The following is a 21,511-nucleotide window of genomic DNA, read 5'->3' as shown; positions in this document are numbered from 1 at the left end:
TGGGGCGGTGGGAAGTGGCCCAGAGGTGGTTGCTGCCACGTGTTGGGGATGGCGTCTGGTAATGGGGATTTGGAGCTTGGGGAAAAGAAAGAAGGCGGCCTTTTGTGGGAGGGGAGGGCAGGAGGGTCCAGCATAAATGGTGAGACTCTTTTTATAAGCGGCTCCTTCTGTACATCTTTTAAAATGTTAGTGAACATAGAATGTACAAACGGTGTACAAATCTTAAGTGTGCATCTGATGAATTTACATGCCAAATATACTATTTAACCCCCACCCCGAGGGCACGTTCTAGTGTTACCAGCCCCTCCGAGGTCTCCTGTGAAGACCCTTCACCCTCCTGTAAAGACCCTCTCTCATAGCTCCCTCTTCCCAAAGCTACTCTTTCCGATTTACCTTAGATTAGCTTTGTTTTTTACTTAAAATGGAATCAGTTTGTACTCTTTGTGTCTTTTGCTTTGTGTCTGTGAGATTCATCCGTGTTTTGTGTGAATGGTAGTTCATTTTTCCCCCCTGCGGTGTAATATTCCCTTGTACGAATATACTTCAATTTCTGTATCCATCCTATTGCTGCTGGGCATTTGGAACGTCGTAGCCTCGGGCCATCCCTGGAGTGAGAGGCCTCTCCGGTTCGAGCAGCGTTGCCTGTGCAGCTGTAACATCTCACCTAGTTAGCCCTCGCCGCTGTGAACCTGTAGCCATGAGGAGGAACTGCCCCAGGTGATGGGGGTGGAGCCAGTTAATATGTAGAAAGGGCCAGGGCAATAGGAAGTACTGCACAGGTGTGATTCGAGGGACAGAAAACCACTGGAGAATGAGGATGAACAGATTGCTGTGTTTCAGAATGTACCCCCGGGTCACCCTTACTTCAGTGTCCAAAGGGCAATGCTCGCCATGGTCTTTATGTCATGCTAGCAAGACCCCAAGTCATCCCTCTGGCTGATTGTAGGGAATCCCTCATCTCCCTGAGCTCTTCCATTATATTCCTCCCTATGACCACTGCTTTCCTAACGAAACCTCCCCAGCACTGCTGGTGTGTGCTGTCAGTTACTTTGGCTCGTGGCTGTTATAGCCTAAAAACGTTTCCCCGTGTTTCTTTATCTATCTATCCTAAAACTCTTGGCTGGGCAGGGTCTGAGTTATACAGAATATTAGCGATTCTTGCTGTATTCCATCTCATTCAGAATTACAAAGTGGCTCACAGCCTTTAAGAAAGTTACAGCCTGCGAGGGCTGGAAGGAACCTTCTGGAGGCCACTGTGTCGCCCTCTTTGTTTTCCAGATGAGAAGACCGAGACCCGAAATGTGGCTTATTTCTAGGGATGCAAGAGCATCTGAACTCTTGAGTTCTGTGGCTTTACATTGCTTATAGATGGCTCTTTTCATTAAGATTCTCAGTGAGTCATTGGGAGGGGTATTTTGGGGAGAACAGTTACCTTCCAAGTTTCCTTTTGGGGGAGTTAGGTGTGGAAAGGGGTGAGTCCATGGTGTATTGGAGGCTAATTCTCCCAAATGGTCAACCGTCCTCAAGACCACACCCTGACATCCAGCCCCAGCTCCTCCCCACTGTCACCATGGTAGCGAGTGACCTAGGCTGACCCGCATGACGCTTAGATGATGCTGCAGTCCCTGGGAATCATCAGTAGGGGACTTTGTTTTCCTCAGCCTGGGCCAAGGTGGTGTTTTGTAGATTGAACCCTTAGTCCCACAAACAGTGTTGAAGTTGTTTTAGAATGAAATTCTGTTGGAAGAAAAGATCATCGTCTTGCCAAAAAGTTCCACAGGGTAGAAGATATCTCTAGACTCTTGGCATTAAAAGTACATGTGAGGGGGACTTCCCTGGTGGTGCAGTGGTTAAGAATCCGCCTGCCAGTGAAGGGGACACGGGTTCGAGCCCTGGTCCGGGAAGATCCCACATGCCGCGGAGCAACTAAGCCTGTGCGCCACAACTACTGAGTCTGTGCTCTAGAACCCGTGAGCCACAACTACTGAGCCCACATGCCCCAGCTACTGAGCGTGCCTAGAGTCCGTGCTCCGCAGCAAGAGAAGCCACCGCAATGAGAAGCCCACACACCGCAGCGAAGAGTAGCCCTCGCTCACCACAACTAGAGAAAGCCCACGTGCAGCAACGAAGACCCAACACAGCCAAAAATAAATAAATACGTAAATAAAAATACATGTGCATGTTTTTTATGTAGTGCCTTTCTAAGAGCAAATGATCATCAAATTGGGCCAGAATTTTCTTTAGTTTAATGACAGTGCTAAGGAGGAGCTGTCCTCCCATCTCCAGCCAGGTGCCCTCCAGCCAGGTGACGAGGCACAACATCATCACCGCGCCCGTCCCAGTGGCCTGGTGACTGTCGGAGCCCTGCTGAGCCACGGTGCCGAGAGGATCTCAGAATGGGGGCGAGGGGTTGTCCCACTCTGTCTTGAAGGGTCCTGGATGGAAGGACTAGACTGGGCTTCTGCTTGGTGGGACGTTATCATCCTCCTGGCCCCATGGAGGAGCCACAAGTGACCCTGCACGTTGGGTGTTGCCTGCCGGCTGCAGTCACCTGCCCTGGTGAGAGAGACTGGTCCCACGATCACCCGTTGGTTCTCAGCCCGGACGCTTTAGCCCCGCAAGGTACTGATGCGATGCCTGGAGACATTTTTGGTTGTTATATGGGGGTAGGGGTGCCACTGGCATCTAGTGGGTAGAGTCAGGAATGCAGCTAAACATACCGTGATGCACAGACCGGCGCCCCCGCCCCCCCGCCCCGGAAAGAATTCCCCCGCCAAATGTGAACAGTGCCAGGGTTGGGAAAGACTGAAGGTGAACTGATGATAGATACCCAGCATCCTGTGGTGTTGGACAAGTTTGAGGATTAGGGTCCAGGAGAGTCAGGCTGGAGGTTGGACTTAGGCAAGTCCCTGAAAACTCTCTGGAGCTGTTTCCATGAGTGGACTGTGGTTGAGAACAGACTGTCCTGTGACCTTTCCCGTGTCCTGAGTGAGAGGGCATTTCACAGCCTCCCAGCCCGGCACTCAGCCCTGGCTGGGGTGAGTGTTCCGTCTCGGGTCACTCATGTGTCACCGAGGAGTGTAGACCCATACACCGTGCCAGTAAGCCCGTTGCAGATGTCAAGTCATACTGAACCAGTATTCTGAAAGAAATGTAATCTTATCGTTTGAAAAAAAACAAAACTGTTGTAGCCATAATATTAGGTTACCCCTGTAGGAGTCAAGGCATTTGACTTGCCACATAAAAATTGTTTGCCGTGTAAAAATTGTTTCCAATTCCATTAATAGGTTCACTTTATGTAAAAGTGCCGATACGAAAGAGATGCGGAAGCCATTGGAGAAATGCAATGCTTTTGAGCTTCTAAGTGGGTATCACCAACTTGAGATTAAGGAAAAAAACGATGTTGAAACTTAATGCAGTGGCCCCTGTAAGTGCAGAAACGGGATGGAGGCTGCAGGGTAATTTTTCAGGCAGGGTTTGACTGAAGGCCAGGCAAGCCCATGTGGAGCTGTGTTCTTTTTCTGACACAGTGTTCTCGGGCTCCGGAGGTGGATCTCAGCTGCTCGCCCTTCTGTCCTGACTCTATTTATTGCATCCAACAGTTTAAGTAATAGCTTTAACGATGATTGCCAGAACTGCAGGCAACGTTTCTGTTCATGTTTGGGGGCCTTGCTTATAAAATAAGTGGTCATGAGGCATCTATCAAGGGGGAATATACCAATCTCTGAGACCGGCTTTTTATTGATTTGAGCTTTCAGGCCCTTCGAGGCCAGGTGGGAGAGACCTGTCACTCTGTGCCTGCTCTGTGTGTCCCTTTGGAGACTTCCAGGTGGTCACTTGGCATGAGCAGCTCCACCTGGCATGGGGTGGTGGGTGGTGGTATTGGGGGCCTGCTCTGCCCACGTACCATGAAGAGTGGAAGGCTGGTGTGGGACGGACCCAGGAACTGGCATCTGTTACTTTTCTTCTTGAACTCTTCTCCAGGTGCCTTTCCTTGCCGGACATGGGCTCTGTCCTCGTGTTCAGCACCTGGCCGTAAAGCCCGTGCCCAGGCCCCAGCGCGGTTGTGCGTAATGGTCCCGGTCCAGCCGCCCTCAGAGCTTGGAGAGGAGGCGCCTGTCCCGACCTCCTGTCTTGCCCCGAGTGCTCCAACTTCTGCATCTGTACGCAGCCAACTGTTCTGGCTCATTCTCCCCACTAAATGTTGCCAGATTCCATTTCCCGCTTTCATTCTGAAGTCGCAGCATTGGGTGGACATCTTTGCAAAGGTGTGGGATCTGTTTTGGGAAGCGTTTGGCAGTGCCGTGTCCATTTCTGGGTATCTGGGAAGTTGATTTTTGCTGATCGTTTTATCGTTAAAGGAAACATTATTGGAAAAATATTGGACTGTTCACTCTGGTTTCAGAGATTTATTGTCTGATCTGCTAAGGATTTTATTTTGCCGTTATTTTCCTCATGGCTCTAGTCAGCCTGGCTTCTCTGAAAGACTCTTAAAAACCTGGCCGACCAGTCCTTTCTCTGGCTCCTTGGCTGGCTGTCATCTCCATTAGCTCTGTTTTAATTTGCGTCTTGTTAAGTTTTTACTGCCATCTTTCTGGTCTTACTTCACTTTTGCGGTGGGCGGGTCCCTTGTTCCAAGAATTGAAGTGCAAGTCTTCAGCATGTTGGATTAATTTCCTGCTCCACATTGGCTCATATGCTTACTACACAAATGACCCATTTGTTAGTGGGCTTTGCCACTTCCTCCATCAGTGGCGTTCTGCATTTATTTCCTAGTTTTCCCCTTCATCCCCCTGAATCCCTAGTTGGCCTCTCTAGTCCGACGCCAGGGACTGTCTGTCAGCCTCCTGCAAGCTCTCAGGTTTGCGGACACCCCTTCCCCCTCACCTGGGCTCTGCCAGCCTGCTTGCTGTCGCCCTGTTGCTGCCTTATCCCCCTGCCAACCCCCAACACACACATACACACACACACACACACACACACACACACACACACGGGAGGGTGCTGCCCTGGCCCAGCCCACAGAAGCATCTGGATGCTGATGGAACATTGCTTTAACACACAGAGTGAGTGTGCTCAGGAGGGGTGGAAGCAGGTGATCACTGCCAATGTAGGATTCCTCTTTACAGGAATGCAGTGTCAGGAAGAGCGGGTAACTTGTTTTTCCTTTGATTGCAATGTTTTTAAGTCTATTTGACCTTGATATTTTTTAAAGTTTTAGATTTACAGAAAAATTGAGAAGATAATACAAAGATTTCCCATATGCCCTGCACCCAGTTTTCCGGATCATTAATACCTGACATTGGTGTGCTATGTTTGTTACAATTAATGGACCAATATTGATACATTATTCTTAAGTAAATGTCCATAGTTCATTTAGAGAGGGTAACTTTTTATCTTTCTATAGCACTCAATTCCTCAGGGTGTTTTGTGTTTTATTTTGTTTTTGTCTATTTTTAATAATGCAGTAAAGGAAATAATTACACATCTTTGGTTTCTGTTCAACTTCTGGAGGGGGGTGTGTGGGTATCAGGGGAGCAGGCAACCAAAATATTCTCTGTGAAAGTCTCCGTTTAAAAGGAGGTTTAGTCGGCAAAAGGCTCCATTTCCTCATTAAATAGCAAAACAAACAGCAGTGACCGTGTCGTAGCTTAGGAATTTAATACTGGAAAATAGAATTGCCTTCACGGAAACTTTGAGCAAGTACGTGCTGAGTGAAACTCATTGTTGTTGATGTTTTGTAGATGAGACTTATTCTGATTTTGGAATTTAAAACCTTACAAAACTGTGATGTCGTTGGTCTGCGGTGCTGGTGTTGCCAGCAGAAGGGCCCCAACTCGCAGGGGAGGCCACCCCTCGGTGACAGAGCAGGGGACCAGGGAGCCTCGGTCATGGGACAGTTGAGTGGAAGGGACCGCCCTTGCATCTGTTTGCGGGGAGGCTGGTGGGCACCCGCTCTGCCCAGGCCCTTCATGGGCATCGCTCCATTTCATTCTTGGGGAGCAGAGAGATGAAATGCCTCGTCCAGCGTCAAGCAGTGGAGTCCAGAGGAAACCCGAGCCTCGTGCAGAAAGAGACGGGCCTGGTGTGTTTGCTGAGGGGGAACTGGGGTCACAGAGAGGTGCAGGCCCGGGGGCTCCCTTGTGGGCCAAGGGAGCCTGGCCTCCAAGCGGCGAGGGACTTGGTGATGTGAACACCTCCCCGAAACCTGGCTAGGCCCAGACTTCCTCCTCCTGCAGGGCCTGGGCCCTCGGGGCCCGAGAGCAATGGCTCAGGTCCCCTTCTTTGTGTGTGTGCGTGCGGGGGGAGGGTGGTGGCTGGGGGCACCCAGTACAGCTCCTCCAGCCAATCTGAGGAGCCAGGATAGCTATGGGGCCAGGGCCCTCGAGCCATGGGAGCCCGCCCTCCGTGGTCCAGGACGCTGGGCATTCCCGGCACCATCTAGAGATGAGCGTGGGACCCTCTGACGCTTACTTCATACTGCGCTTCGTGCGCCATTGAAGCTTATAGCCTATCTTTTAGGAGGAAAGTTCTCATTTTCATTGATCACTAAACCTTAGTTATTTAAAATGTACGTAACATTTTCTTCGCACCCTTAAAGCACCTTATTGTTTTGAGAGAAGGAAGATGGACGGTTATATGAGCAAATTAACTGTTTCCTTTGGTTTCTATTACTCCCTCTGTGCATAGGTTTTTCTTGTTGTTTTGGTTTTTGTAAATGCAGGTGAAAGTTCACATGCCTGAATTTGGGGATAGTCATTCTGTGGTGCTTGCCCTCTGCCCAGCAGGGGCCCAGGGAACACTGGTGGACAGGACAGACAGAAATGTCCTCCACGCACCAGGAAGGTCACTGGGGCGGGGCCCTGGTTCTGCCATAAAGCGGCCCAGATCACCTGCTGTCGGGTTGGTGGGGCAACCTTGTGGATGACGGCAGCTGTTACCCGCACTTTCTTTTCTGCTGCTTTGCTGAGGTGAGACGCATCTGGTCGTCAGGGGTAGCAGGCGTCCCCCTGCTAGGGTAGCAGCATCGCTGATGTGTGGGTCCTGAGCGAGTGGGCGGTGTAAGGCCTGACCAGACACCTGTCGGACGCTGATTGGGCCTGTAGCTCGCTGGCTCCTGGGGGCTGACCCTGCACTTGGTGGCTTCCGAGGTGAGGCCAAGGTGACCCGGGACAGGGAAGGCAAGCGGTGCCCCTGCCCAAGGTCTGCTCCGTGTTTTAGGACACATGCATCGTATTTTGGTGGCTACAACACGGGGCAAGTGTTGAGATGGTGAGAAATTTGAGACACATATGGAAGCAGTTTTTTTCCTTTTTAAACGAACATTGTTTTTTAGAACGCTTTTAGATGTACAGAAAAGTTGGGGGATGGCATAGAGTTCCCACTTACCCCACACCATTTCCCTATTCCTAACACTTCACGTTAGTATGGTGCATTTGTTGCAATTAATGAGCCAATATTGATATGTTACTCACTGAGGTCCGACCTTTATCCAGATTACCTGACGTCTTTCTTCTGTCCCAGGGCGGGCCCCATCCAGGACACCACCTGGCATTTAGTCATCGTGGCTCCTTCAGCCCCTCTTGGCTGTGACCGTGTCTCAGACCTTGTTTATTCTTGATGACCGTGGCAGTTTTGAGGCGTGTGGTTGTGTATTTTGTGGAGTTGTCCTTCTGTTGTGGTTTGTCTGATGGTTTTCTCAGGAGTAGACTGGGTTATGGGTTGTGTGGGAACCATTTCTTGTGTACCTTTTTTTTTTTTCGCGGTATGCGGGCCTCTCACTGTTGTGGCCTCTCCCGTTGTGGAGCACAGGCTCTGGACGCGCAGGCTCAGCGGCCATGGCTCACGGGCCCAGCCGCTCCATGGCATGTGGGATCTTCCCGGACCGGGGCACGCACCCGTGTCCCCTGCATCGGCAGGCGGACTCTCAACCACTGCGCCACCAGGGAAGCCCTCTTGTGTACTTTTTAAATGAAGAATGCTTTAAAGGTAAAACTTTGCCAGCAGGTGATGAGCTGCCCCATGGAGTTGGTGTACTTGGGTACAAAATGCTGTCCCTCAGACCTCGGCGTGGACTGGGTCTGACCTCGCCACCGCCTGGGTACGAGGACTTCCAGGAGTTTAATGGCCTTGCTGATGTTCAGTTCACCACTGACTTTCCATGGAGTCCGAAAGACTGTCCAGGGAGGTAGAGGCCAGTCACTGCTTACTGACCATGGACATTGTTCACAGGCACAGAGTGGTCTCTTCTGGAAGCTTCTGGAATCCCCTCAGGTCACCCTGAGGCCTAAGTGAGGTGTTACTGCAGGCCACTACAGTATATCAGACCCTTCCTTGTCACGTTGTTGAAATCCCGGAGAGGTTGTTCCTTTGATGCGTAAGGAACCAAGGAGTGGTTGGCTCAGGAGACAGGGTCACACAGCTCGCCAGTAAGTGGCGAGAGTCAGGCTTCTCTCCTCCCTGTGCTCAGGACTCACGCTCCTCCATCATTCAGACCTCCAGTCGTGGACAGAAGAGGTGCCACCCAGAGGTCGCCCACGTTTCTTGCCTGTCCCCAGACCGCCTCCCCAGCCCCTCCAGTCCCCCACACCCACATGCGTAGCAGCATCACCACACTTTCTAGGGCCCTTTCCCGTATCTCCCTCCCCCTTGAACTGCACCCCAAGGGCAGGGTGCCCTGCTTCCTCATCCTGTCTACCCGACACCATCCAGCACCATGTGTGCACCTGGTAGCAACTGACAGGGCAGAGAACATTCTGACGTGAGGTTCTGCAGACTGTCGTGCTGGCCCTGGTGGTGCTCTGCTCGGGTGGGGTCTTGGCCCGTCGCTTGGTAGAGGGGCGGCCAGCTGTGCCCGGCCGCTGCGTGTTAACGCAGGCTGCAGTGCAGGCTCGGGGCTCTGACGTGCCTCTGTCAGCCTGGATGTTAGAGGGAGCTCGGAGTCAGGTGGCTGATGAGGCTTTTCTGACAGCCTTACTCAGCAAGCCTGGCAGGACCAAATATAGAGGAGGAAAAGGACCTCCCCTTCTTCAAATGGAGGCTGAATGAATGTTACCTTGAGTCCTAAGCCTCAGGGGATTTCACCTCCACTGGGGCTGCCCACGGAACCAGCAGGTGCTACTGCCGTGCGAGCCTCGTCTACCTTTGCTCCCCGTTTCCTCTGGGCCCCCACTTAGTTCACAGCTCAGGACCCACAGAATTAAAACCCCGGCAGCTGGTTGCCCAGGGGCATGGATGTGGCATCCTTTAACCGGATCCAAGCCACCTCCGTTGTTCAGCTCCTCTGGCCTGAATCTCCCCCTGGGGGCTTCCGGAAAACCGCGGTGAGACCTGTAGCCTCGTGGCAGTGGTTCCTTCTTGTATTTTTGCTGAAGTTACTTGACAGCCAGGTATGAGTTGAATTAAAATGTGGACTCTCCCTTGGATTGTTTTTAACTTTGAAAACAGTGTGGTTATGCCCACAGAGAAGTGTGAAAATCTGAACTGCCCCCCCAGCGAACCATCCTCGGGGCAGCAGGCCCTGCGGAGCTGTGAGCTCAGCAGAGTCCCACAGCTGCAGGGTTTCCATGTGGGTTCTGATGATGGCTTGGCCTTCCTAGAAGGATCAGACACCAGGGTCAGAGAACATTCCAGATTGGAGCTCTTGGCAGGGAGAGTGGCTTTTCATGTGCATTTTGTTTGTGTTAACGTGAGACCCGGTTTCCCCTGCCAGCCGCTGAATCGGTGAGATCCCTGGGTGTTCTGTGAAGCCGCCTCCTGATTGATCCACAGTTTATGTAGCGAGCGGCTCCCCGCCCATGACACCGGGGACAGCTCAATATATTTCTGGTGGCGAACATTCCGTCACCGCTCCGAGGTACCTTCACGTCCTCGGAGCATTTCCTGTTGCACATGAAACAGTTGTGGTTACCTTTGCGGGGTGTTGGACTGGAGGATAATCGCTAGAGAATATCCTCTGCTCAGTGGTAAAACCAGTGAGGTAGGGAAGCTTGTGAAAGTAATACCCTAAATACGCAAAACTTGGCCAAGAAAGAAGAAAAGAACAAAACCAGCTTTGAGCCAAGTGACTGAACCAGAAAGTTTTCATTCTTTTCTTCTTCCTGTGACCTTGACCACAAACCCAGGCTGCATCCCAGCTTCCTCACTACATGGGCAAGGAGGGGTTGAGAGTGGCAAAGGGACAGATTGGAGCCGCCAGAAAAGGGAAAAATCAACAGCTTGGATACTAATAACTTCTCTGATTTTTGGGGAAACCAGCCTCTGCTTTTTTTCTTTTTAAAAAAAACTTTATTATTTTTTGCTGTGTTGGGTCTTCGTTGCTGCACGTGGGCTTTCTCTAGTTGCGGCGAGCGGGGGCTGCTCTTTGCTGAGGTGCGCGGGCTTCTCATTGCGGTGGCTTCTCTTGTTGCGGAGCATGGGCTCTAGGCGCACGGGCTTCAGTAGTTGTGGCTCACGGGCTCTAGAACGCAGGCTCAGTAGTTGTGGCGCACGGGCTTAGATGCTCTGCGGCATGTGGGAGCCTCCCGACCAGGCCTTGAACCGTGTCCCCTGCATTGGCAGGTGGATTCTTAACCACTGCGCCACCAGGGAAGCCCCCAGCCTCTGCTTTTTTGTTTCACGGTCTCCTTAAGAATAAGATTCTAAAAATGGATTCAGAGCCTCCATTGTGAATATAGACAGAGATGAAACAAAGCCTGCTTATTCAGTGGGTTGTGACACTGGTGGGTTTTTTTGTTAGTTAGTTAGTTTTGGCTGCATTGGACCTTTGTTGCTGCGCGTGGGCTTTCTCTAGTTGGGGTGAGCTGGGGGCTACTCTTCTTCTCGCTGCGGTGTGCGGGCTTTTCATTGCGGTGGCTTCTCTTGTTGCGGAGCACGGGCTCTAGGCGCGCGGGCTTCAGTCGTTGCAGCGTGTTGGGCTCAGTAGTTGTGGCTCGTGGGCTTAGTTGCTCCGCGGCATGTGGGATCTTCCTGGACCAGAGCTCAAACCCGTATCCCCCTGCGTTGGCAGGCGGATTCTTAACCACTGCGCCACCAGGGAAGTCCCGACACTGGTGTTTTTTAATGTAACTTAAATTTTTGAATTTAATTTGGGGTGCTTCTCTCTTGAGAGTGAGAGCTTTCAAGCTCTTTGAAGAAGGATCAGTGACTCTTACAGTGTTCTCCTTGAGAACCCTCTTCCCCCAAGCATGACCCCAAAGTTGTTTTTCCTCCAAAGGCCTCACTTTGAGGAGTTTGGAAGAAGTGCTTGCATGTTCCACTGATTGTGGAAACTGGAAAGTAATTTACCTGTTTGTGTCTGGCCCGATTCAAATTAGAAGACCAACCCATTGTGGTACAACAAGTGTGGGACTAGGCGAGAAAGGCAGTAATAATAACCCACAAAGTAGTGGGTATACCTGGACCCCCAGGAAGTAACTGAACCTGGAACAAGGAAGAGCCTGGTGTTGCTACCATTTGGTTTTCGCAGCATTGGTTTGCATCTGATGGTCTGCTGCACCATATAAGCTATTTATAGTTTTATTGCCCCTGCTGAAAACAAAAAAGCGATCGGCAATGGTTTATGTCCATGCATTCTAAATACCTGGGTTCCTACAGTTAGGTGGAGTTGGGTAATGAAATATTACGCTGGGTTCTCAACGTCAGGGTGCTGAGGGTTCAGGGTGCCAGAGGGCAGCACCCCTGGGAGTGGGTGGGGCATGGTCCTGGTGCAGGCACACACCCTGGGTTCCCACCCCAAGCCTGTGCTGGGAAAACTGTCCTTCCAGACACCCTCTGGCTTCGAGAATCTGTGTGACACAGCTGCAGGGGGGCTGTGTCTGCTTAATGCCTTTGTTTACTTTGGAAGTTTGTCCTACGTGAATGAATTTGCAAAACTTTCATTCCCAGTAAAGCTGTCACTGATACAAAACGCAGCAATAACTCAGGTGATGTAGTTAAACCACTATTGAGTTTGTGCCATCCAGGAGTTGATGAATCGTAGAGCTTCATTTGGTAGGAATCAGCAATTTTATGCGGCAATTAATTTTTACTACTGGTGGGGAGCTAAGGGCCTAGATTTTTACCCCAGTTTTGTGTGTGTTGAGAGGAACTTAACAGGGTCGCCTCCGTGAGAAAGGATTCCTTTTGAGGGCTGCCCAGGGAGCTGCCGTGTTGGGTGCGCTCACTGCCTCTTACTAGTTCCTTGTGTGGCCAGAGCCAGGCTGCGTGCAAACGTTCGCTCCTCATTGGGGCGTGATGGGCCGTGTGACGCGTGTGTGACGCCCATGCACGTGGCTTACTGACTGGCAAGTCACATGAATTTCTTAGGCACCATGTTTCTACCCACTTGAGCAATCCTCCACCCTAGTTCCACGTCAGAAATAAAGATGTGCTTGGAGTGACACGTGGTCAGCTTTCCTGATCTCTTCCCAAGGAGGAGAATGATGGGATAACCTGCTCATTGTTCTGTCTGGGTTCTGCCCATGTTGGGCTACAGAGGCCTGTGTGTGTGGCTAGAGCCTGACTGGGCCCCGGGTCCACCGTTGCCACTAGCTGTGGCTCTTGAGCAAAGCTGTTCTCTGCTCTGGGCCTCAACTTTGTCATTTTAGATAATGCTCATAACGTATTTCCTGAGACTGTTGGGAAGAAGGAGTTAATGCGTGCAGAGCGCTGAGAAGAGCACCAGGAACTTGTGGAGACTGGTCCAGCTCTGCTCCTGGTGACGCTTCTAACAGCTGCAGTGGCCACGAGGGGCCCAGGACCCGCTGCGGTGTGCGTGGAGCCCAGGTGTGCCAGCCTCAGCTCCTCCTGCACTGCCAGCTCACCACTGCTACTGGCTGGGGGTGTCGGGCCTCACTGCTCTGCTTTTGTGGACCGTCTTCTCCTCTCCCACACCCCTGTCACCAGGTGGCTGAGTTCCAGGCCACCCCGGCAAGGACTGGGGTGTATCTTCTCCCATAGACATAAAGAGAATTGGTGTTCGGTTTCAAACACTGGCTGTGCCTTGGGTCTGGGAGCCAGCAGGAGAGGGATCCTTCCCCGGGCTGCTGGGGGTGGCACCGGAAGCAGGAACCACCCCCAAGGAACGAGTGGGTGCGCTGCACCCCGCGTGCAGAGTGAGAGCATTTTCCCTGAATGGAGTGTCTGGTCAGACGGTTCCACCAGAGGGGGCCGTTCCACTGGAAGTCCCGGCAGGAAATATTTTTACCCTGCTTGGCTGTCCTAGGAGACAAAAATAAGATGTTTGCTTAGCGATCTACTTAGTCCTGAAAACATTCCTAGACAATGCCAAGGCCTTAGTTGAAAATAGTATGCTCAGTTTATTGGGATGGTCCCAGGAAGGATGTTTTGAGTGAAAATAAAATGGCACGTACCAGGGCTGTTTGCTTCCACAGGAATCCCATGAGAGTTCAGAATTACGAGGGCCTCGGGGAACGTGGATCCAGTAGGGGGCTGGCTGTGGGGTGCCCTTGGGCACACCTCTGGGGCAGGCCGGAAGGTTCTAGAACAGGGAAGACACATCTACCGGTGTGAGGCAGAATGTCCTCCCCTTTCACCTTTGCGCACCCCTGCCCGCATTTCTCAAGGGGGTCTCCCGACTGGGCACCACAGTCCTAGGACTAGACTCTGCCCCCTGGGTTGGGGGAGGGGAGCGTGGTTCACATCCAGGGGCAGCCCTTCCTTAACTGTGAGAAACTTCTTTATGCATCTGAAATCTCTTCTGGCTTCCTCACCCTCTTGGTCACCGTTCTGCCCACACAGGATACATTCAGTCCTTCTGCATGACTGCCCTGCGCATAATTGCAGGCAGAGATCACGGCTCCAGAACTTTTCCTTTTCCCTAAACGTGGCCACTTCTTTCCACAGGGGAGTTTCAAGTTGGTCACTTGCTCAGAACCAGTATTGCAGGTGGGCTGTGACACACACATATGGAATATCACAGCCAGTGGTGCTGAGTAAGAAAATTGCATTTCCATTTAAAGGCCACTTGTGACCTTTTCTTTAAAAAAAAAAAAAAAGTACTTGAACTCAAATAATTTCCAGTGACTTATTTTATGACCTTTGCCTCCGAGAGGCAGCAGATAGCATGCGTTGCTGGTTCGTTTCGTAAAAGGAGTAGCCAGCAGCCGGAGTAGGCAGCGCGGCTCCAGCGTACTCGGGTTCCTTTGTGGATTCCTTTGGCAGTGTTTCGGTGGAGTGTAAAAATAGCACACGAGGCCCTAAAATAAATGGCTGCGTGGAACGCTTGTGTGCATCAGCTGCGTGCTGTCACATATGTTCAGATTCTCCACACTGTTCACTCCGCAAGAGTGACTTGGGTAAGTGGTTCGCGGCGGCCGCCATGCAGCAGCTCTTCAGTTATGAGGAAGAGGCCTCCCCGCCTTTGGCCCCTGGTGAGGAAGGACCCAAGGGTCGGTGGAGCCCAGGCAGTAGAGCGTGTTCAGGCGGGTGACAGCCTTGTGGTTCACCTGTGAGGCCTGGGCAAGCCTGTTTGGTTCCGGAACCCCATTTCATCCTACGTGTCTCCCCCAGGAGTGCAGCAAAGTCAGACCCCACACAGGCTCCCAAATGCATCCTTTCCTGGTTCTGCAGCTCTCAGGCTACCGATGGGCCCAGAGGCTGGCAAATTCTCTGACCCCTGGAAACCTCTCCCCAGCTGGCAGGGCAGGACATCAGAGAGGAGGTCCCCTCCGTCACAGGGTTCCCTCCAGCATCGGTGCCCTCAGGACGGTTGGCTGGCACTGTCTTAGGGTCCAGGATTCTGTGAATCAGGATGGATCCATGGTGGCGAGTCTTGGGTCCAAACTAAATTTTATGTAAATCACATTATTTTTTCGAAGTTATGTACTCTGTTTCCCCTCATTTTTCACTACGGTTGGCCACATACCTGAAACTGATTTTTTTTTTTTTTGGCTGCGCTGGGTCTTCGTTGCTGTGCGCGGGCTTCTCATAGTGGTGGCTTCTCTTGTTGCAGAGCACGGGCTTTAGGCATGTGGCCTTCAGTAGTTGTGGCACATGGGCTCAGTAGTAGTGGCTCGCGGGCTCTAGAGCACAGGCTCAGTAGTTGTGGCGCATGGGCTCAGTTGCTCTGCGGCATGTGGGATCTTCCTGGACCAGGGCTTGAACCCGTGTCCCCTGCACTGGCAGGCAGATTCTTAACCACTGCGCCACCAGGGAAGCCCCGAGACTGAATTTTAAGTTCTCATATGAGATTGCATGCCTCCTAATCTTCATGGAGCAGCAGCGATTTTCCTCTCCATAAACCAGCAGAATCCTCCAGAATCCCAAAACAACTAGCATTTTCTGCTTAAGCCTGGACTTAAAAAAAAAATCATCTTTGGGTTAGCAACTATGTAGAAAAGTTACTTAATGCAGCGTCCCGGACAGTTTTGTATAACTGTAACATGCTGAAACCTTCTGCTTTCCCTAGCAGCAAAGAAACATTTTTGAAGGTTGTAGAAGATCAGCAGACCTTGGGACACGGAGGGTGGCGGTGGTGGTGACGTCTCTAAGAATCTGGCTGACTCGATTCTGTGATCTCTCTGTATGCATTGTATGTTTTCGCGTTTTAGCAAGGGTGTAACTATGGTACGTGCTCACACCGTGCTGTGTTCGTACAGTCCTCCTGGTGCTTGGTGGTTAATAAAGAAAAGGCAGAAATTAGTGGGAGAGGAATGGAGTTGGCTGTAGTGGGAAAGGCCTGGCATATGGGAGAGGCCTTCTAGGCACAGCAGTATGTGTATAAATGTGGGTTTTATTTTACGCATGGGGATAGCTGTATCTGTCAATCGCAAAGCTTTCAGTACGTTTCTTTGAAAGTTTTCTTGTGCCTGTACTCTTTAAAGTGGGTGTCTTTGGGAAGAATGGAAACGGTAAATTCCTGGCTCCTTTTCTGCCTGGTTGGAAGAAGAAAGAGGCTCTATCTTTCAGATGTGGATGAAGCCAGGCACCCGCTTTGCCTCTCTGCCCGCTGCCCAGGGGTTAAGTTTGGGTAATAACCCGGGAGTTTCTGCCCAACAGTCAGGGCTTCTGTGGAACCCAGCTCTGTAACTGACTATAAAGGATTAACAGAACGCTAATTCCAGAAAGCCTCCACGTTTTATGTGATTCCGATGAGAAGCCTGAAACGGGCCCTCAATTCATGAAGAGCACCAGGCCTGGTTCCTGCAAGCGGCCTGGCCGGCGACCGGCTCCTCCCGAGACCCTCCTCGGAGCCTGGGGACAGGAAGCGGGCCGGCCGGCGGCCCTGTGTGCCCTGTGTCAGAGCAACAAAGGCCAGGCCAGCCTGTCACCCGAGGGAACAGGACAGGGTCCTGAGGAGGAATTGGGGGTATGTTGGATCTGGACAGATCAGACCAAGAGGCTTTGGAGGCTGGGGTTTTGTCAACAAATGAGCTTGGCCCTATTTTAAGACATGTTATGTACCAAGACTTCCTGTTTTTCCAAAGAAACCTCTTGTTTTTGTTTTTGCGATGATGGATTTATTGAAACATTTGCCATTCAACTGACCCACGTTGTTTTCTAACCGAAAAGTAGAACTGGGGGTTTTGTAAGAGCGTCGTTCTCTAAAGATTCCTGCTTCTTCAGGAATATTTTGGCCTCGGTGGCCGATGAGCGAGTGAACAAAGAGCTAATTGCCAGCCAGGGTGCTGGATGGATTTCAGAGCTCGGGGGTTGGCCTCTTGTTTCGAGGGGGGCGGGGCTGGTCAGAGGACAATTGAAAGGGCCTTTTTGTTCCTCTGGGCTAAGTTAAGCCATGTGCCTCTCTTTCTAGGAGTGTTGGTCTGGCCAATCAGAGCCATGTCAATCCCACTCACTTCCTGCCGACCTTTCGACACCGACAGATGTTTTTTCTTACAAGTGTCATTAGGCCTCTCTACTCGCTGACCTCATCAAATTGTATTGAGGCCATTTTCATAAGTTTTGTTTCTAAAAATCCATTTAACCCTTGGTGAGTTCCCCTCTGAGAATAAGAACACTCCGCCTCCTGTTTCAGCCCCTCTCTCTTCTGTCCCCGACCTGCTGCGGGGAGCTGAGCCCACCCTGGATCCCACAGAGCCTGGCGGATCCACAGAGGGCAGCAGTGGCTTCCACCAAAGGGTGTAATGGAGACTCACCAACCAAAAATGCAGTGAAGGACCCAAAACGTCCCTGTGAGGGAGGCTTCCAGAGTCTTCAGGCTTTGTATCAGGGTCTGTGCCGTGATCACAGCTCATCGAACTTCCGGGGCCACAATGTGGCTGGGAGGCAGGTCCCCAGTAGGTACACCTCACCTGTGTGACCTGGACAAGCCATTCCCTGTGGCGGGGTTGGCAGGGATCAAGCTGGGGGACCCAGGCCCATGGAGGTTTCTGTAGCTGACACCCCTCGTCCAAGATAGCAGACCACCATCTGACCGGAGGCTGGATCTGTTCCGGAGGCAGGAAGGCGGTGTCGGTATTTTGGCCTTTACACAAAACTGACATAGAGAGTAGAGCCGGGAGAGAAGGAGTTTTGAGCCATGGTCCCTGACTTCTTGCAGCCCTGGGTTGTGACTTTTTCTGAAAGGGTTTGGGCTTCCTCTGGGCTCACTCTTGTGAAAGTGGCCCAGGGTGAGGGTTGCACCTTTGTCTCCTGTGAGCACCTGGGAGGTTGGGGACTTGCTGGAAGCCTCGCCCAGAGCAGGTGTGGTCACCGAGATGAGTAATTGTGCGGGGCGTGTTCTCCACGGTGTAGATGCCTTAGTTGTTGAATTCAGTGCAGCAGACCGTGTTTTCGGGCTGTTGGTGTGCATGTTGCGTGAGCACTTGGAGCCGTACCTGCCACGCATCAGGCGCTCTGCGAGTGTAGCTGCTGTTAAACTAACACGTGGCAGTGAAAATGATACAGTGGGAGGCCCCCCCCGCGTGGTCCCAGCCCCACTTCTCCGAGGAGCCCTGCTGAGGGCTGGGTCCCTTTCCCTCTGGACTTTGGCGAGTTTACCGACCAGCTTTCCTTTCTCTGTTTGGCTCATCTGTGTCTTGGCTTCCTTATGGGGCTGCTTCCTCTTTCAGGTCTGGGGGCTCCCCCGGGAAGGGGCAGGGCGTGTTAGATGTGCTTCAGGACTGGGGGTGTGGCTAAACACGACGCAGGCCTGCTTTCTACCTGGTTGGCGTGCCTGCAGCCGGCTGCTGGGCTTCCGGAATTTTGCACCAATAATGCCTCTATAGAGCAGCTGGGGTGACCTGGGAGTTATAGGGGGTGAGCAGAAATACAAGCTAGGAGTTGAGTCTCGGGCTGTCTATCTGTGAGGGAGGCAGAATGTTCCAGAAATGCCATGGTTCCAAGAAACCGCCACGGGCCACACGAGCCTATGTGGACGTGCGTCTGTGCCCACGTGCGCGCTTGTGTTACACCCCATGCCTTTTCTGCCCCTTGGATTCCGGGCAGGCTTGCTGGTATCTAAGCTCCCCTCTGCCCTTTCACATGGTGGGAAACTCTGAAACTCTTTGCCGACTGCCTTTCATGTTACCTGCCTCCTTTTTCCTCTGATTTGGATAGCTCAACTTAAATAGTAGTTGCAGTTCAAGGACTTTTAAGAACAAGAAAGCAAGAGGGCCTGTTTATCCAGTGCATTCCCATGCAGAGGGTGGCCTTGAAGGCTGCATTCCTTTTTTTTTCTTTTTTTTCTCTTTATTATTTGACTTGATCCAGATAAATAGTTTTATTTTTAAAAATATGGAACACGGGCTTCCCTGGTGGCGCAGTGGTTGAGAGTCCGCCTGCCGATGCAGGGGACGCGGGTTCGTGCCCCGGTCCGGGAAGATCCCACATGCCGCGGAGCGGCTGGGCCTGTGAGCCATGGCCGCTGAGCCTGCGCGTCCGGAGCCTGTGCGCCGCAACGGGAGAGGCCACAACAGTGAGAGGCTCGCATACCGCAAAACAAACAAACAAACAAACAAACAAATATATATATAGAACGCTTCACGAATTTGTGTGTCATCCTCGCACAGGGGCCATGCTAATCTTCTCTGTATCATTCCAATTTTAGTAAATGTGCTGCCGAAGTGAACACGAAGGCTACATTCTTAATGTGGGGCCCCGTCTTGGATAGAGCTTGTTAATGTCCTGTATTTATGGGTGTGCATGAGTTGGAGTGGAGATCCCAAGGTGCCCTAGTTAACTCTGTGCGCGCTGAGCACAGCCCTGGAATTTATTGAAGCATCTGGGGTAAGTGAAGATCACAGCAGACTTTCCGTTCTCCAGTGGGCACGGTTGAGCTGCGGAGAATGGAGTTTGCCCCAGAGTTTGCAGAGCTGGGCACATCACAGACACACCTCGTGTCAGCATGGGCAGCTGAGGATTTACAGCATTTAGATGGCTTTTTGTTAGCATTCTCTGTCCTGTAGGTAATAGAAGCTTGGCACCGTTGCAGTACAAATGTATCACCGTTTTTGTCTTTCCTGTTGAACTGACCATATCGGTGACCACGGTAAATTTATTAGACTGGGTTGTCTATTACTGTGTGACAAACTACCTGAAAACTTAGAGTCTTAGGACAGCAAAACCATACCTCAGAGTTTCCTAGGGTCAGGAACCCAACACAGCTCAGCTCGGTGCCCTGGCCGGGGTCTCTCATATTGCCGTCAGGGTGTCAGCCTGAGTTGACACCTCCCCTGAGGGCACAACTGGAGGAGGCCACGTAGCTGGTTGTTGGTGGGATTTGGTTCCTCAGTTCTTTGGGCCCCTCCACGAAGCAGCCCACAAGATGACAGCTGGATCCCAGGGTGGGGGGAGATGCCCAAGATGGCAGTGTTGCAGCAATGCCCCCCCTACCCCACCTGCCTGTTGTTATTATCAGATCTGTTTGTTAGAAACTGAGAGTACACAGGACACAGATACAAGGAGGTGGGGATTGCTGGGGGCCATGTGTGTTGATTCTTTTTCTGGCTTCCATAGCAAGGATGGAATCTGCCCCAAGCAGAGAGGGGGCCAGTCGTAGGCCTCTTAGGAAAGTCGTGGCTCTGAAATCCTCCATGGACCCCTGACAGCTCACACCCCCTCCCCACTGTTCCCTGGGTGCCCCTATGCCACAGTGGGGTGCTGTGCAGAACTGACATGTCACCGGGGTTCTGGGTCTGGGTACCCCCTGCGGGAGCTGGATGGGCCACAGAGGCGTGTCCGTGCTGCCTTCGTGGGAGTCCTGTGCAGTATCATGTCCTGGGCTGGGTCCTCGGTTCCTCGTGCTGCTGAGCCTGTGTAGCATGAAGGGCTCCCTGGCCAGCGCCCCTGCCCCACGGGCAGGGCATCCTCTCGACTGCATGCTGGGTTGTGTGTGTTCATATAATCAGAAAAGACTTCTGTTCAGAACTTCCCAGGACCTTAGGAAGCGTGGAGAGGTACAGGCTGCCCCAACACAGTTTTAACAGAGGCCATTAGAGTCACAATGTCCAGCCTGAGTCCAGGATCCCTGACTCTGAAGGAGAAACACATCTTGTCACTGTGGATGGCATTCAGATCCCTAATGGAGCTTCACGCTAGACTGTTATCCCTCAGACCCTGGTGTTCAAGGCACAGCCTAGTCACCTTCTTGCTGGCATCCCGAGGGGCCGTGCGGATTCCTGGGCAGATTCCCGCCTCCTCGGAAGCATGGTCTGCCGGTGCCTGACCAAGGAGAAGGGACAGGGCAGTGTGGGACCACCCTTCTCCCCACCCCTGGCATCAGGATGGAGGCATCTACCCTTTGCTAACACAGAGGACACAGTGGCAGTGTGTCCAGAACAATCTTTGGGTTTGGGGAGCAGAACACAGTTTAAAGCAAAGTACGGTTGGGACAGTTTTCTTTGTGTCTCTCCCTTGAAAACACAGGTCTCTCTGTCTCACGGGAGGCCACTCTTCAAGAGTTAAGGGGGTTGGTGTTGGGCCCATAGCCCCTTCCTTCCCCCTTGCAGCCAGGCCCCAGTGCCTGGCAGAGCAGCCCCTGGGGTACAGCCATGGGCATGTCCGTATTTGTTGCGTTTTGGGGCGCGTGGCTGGGTGTGGTTTGAGTTGGCGCTCCGTGATAAAGCCAGGACCCATGACGAATCACACCACGCAGAGGCCGCCTCTTCTCCACAACCAGGCTTCCCTCCAAGGCGGTCCTGAGCTTCCCTAGGCATCATTGGTGCAGGATCCCAGAGGGGTTTCTGGGAGTGGCCACCCCAATATCATCAGTAGGCATGACATGGTTTGCTAGGGCTTCATAACAAAGCACCACCAACTGGGTGGTTTAAACCACAGAAATATACTGTCACACAGTTCTGGAGGGCAGAAATCTTGAGACCAAGGTGTCAGGCTTGGTTTCTTTTGAGAGCTGGGAGGGAAGGCTCTATTCCAGGTTTCTCTTCTTGGTTTGTAGATGGCCGTCTTCTCCCTGTGCCTTCATGCAGTCTTCTGTCCACATCTCTGTCTACATTTCCCCTTTTTAGGAGGGCCCCCACTCACACTGGATTAGGGCCTTAGTTTAACTTGACTTCCTCTATAAAGACAGTCTCAATAAGGTCACCGAGGTACTGGGGCTTAGGACTTCAACACG

At 52.0% G+C, this 21,511-nt stretch overlaps 1 protein-coding gene and 1 non-coding gene across 8 annotated transcripts in view; one reads left to right on the top strand and one right to left on the bottom strand.

The window, feature by feature from the left end:
• The window catches only part of CTBP2 (C-terminal binding protein 2), a 166,913-nt gene that overhangs the window by 83,451 nt on the left and 61,951 nt on the right, over nt 1-21,511 (top strand). The gene's annotated exons all lie outside the window — the stretch shown is intronic.
• On the bottom strand, nt 18,906-19,012 carry LOC113623712 (U6 spliceosomal RNA). Its single transcript, XR_003434028.1, has one exon. It is a non-coding gene; the product is annotated as a U6 spliceosomal RNA (small nuclear RNA).

The sequence above is a fragment of the Aethalodelphis obliquidens genome, unplaced genomic scaffold (genome assembly GCF_003676395.1).
Source record: "Aethalodelphis obliquidens isolate GAN/ISIS:26980383/991018 unplaced genomic scaffold, ASM367639v1 scaffold11, whole genome shotgun sequence".
NCBI classification, from domain to species: Eukaryota; Metazoa; Chordata; class Mammalia; order Artiodactyla; family Delphinidae; genus Aethalodelphis; species Aethalodelphis obliquidens.
This window is presented reverse-complemented; position numbering and strand designations above follow the sequence as displayed.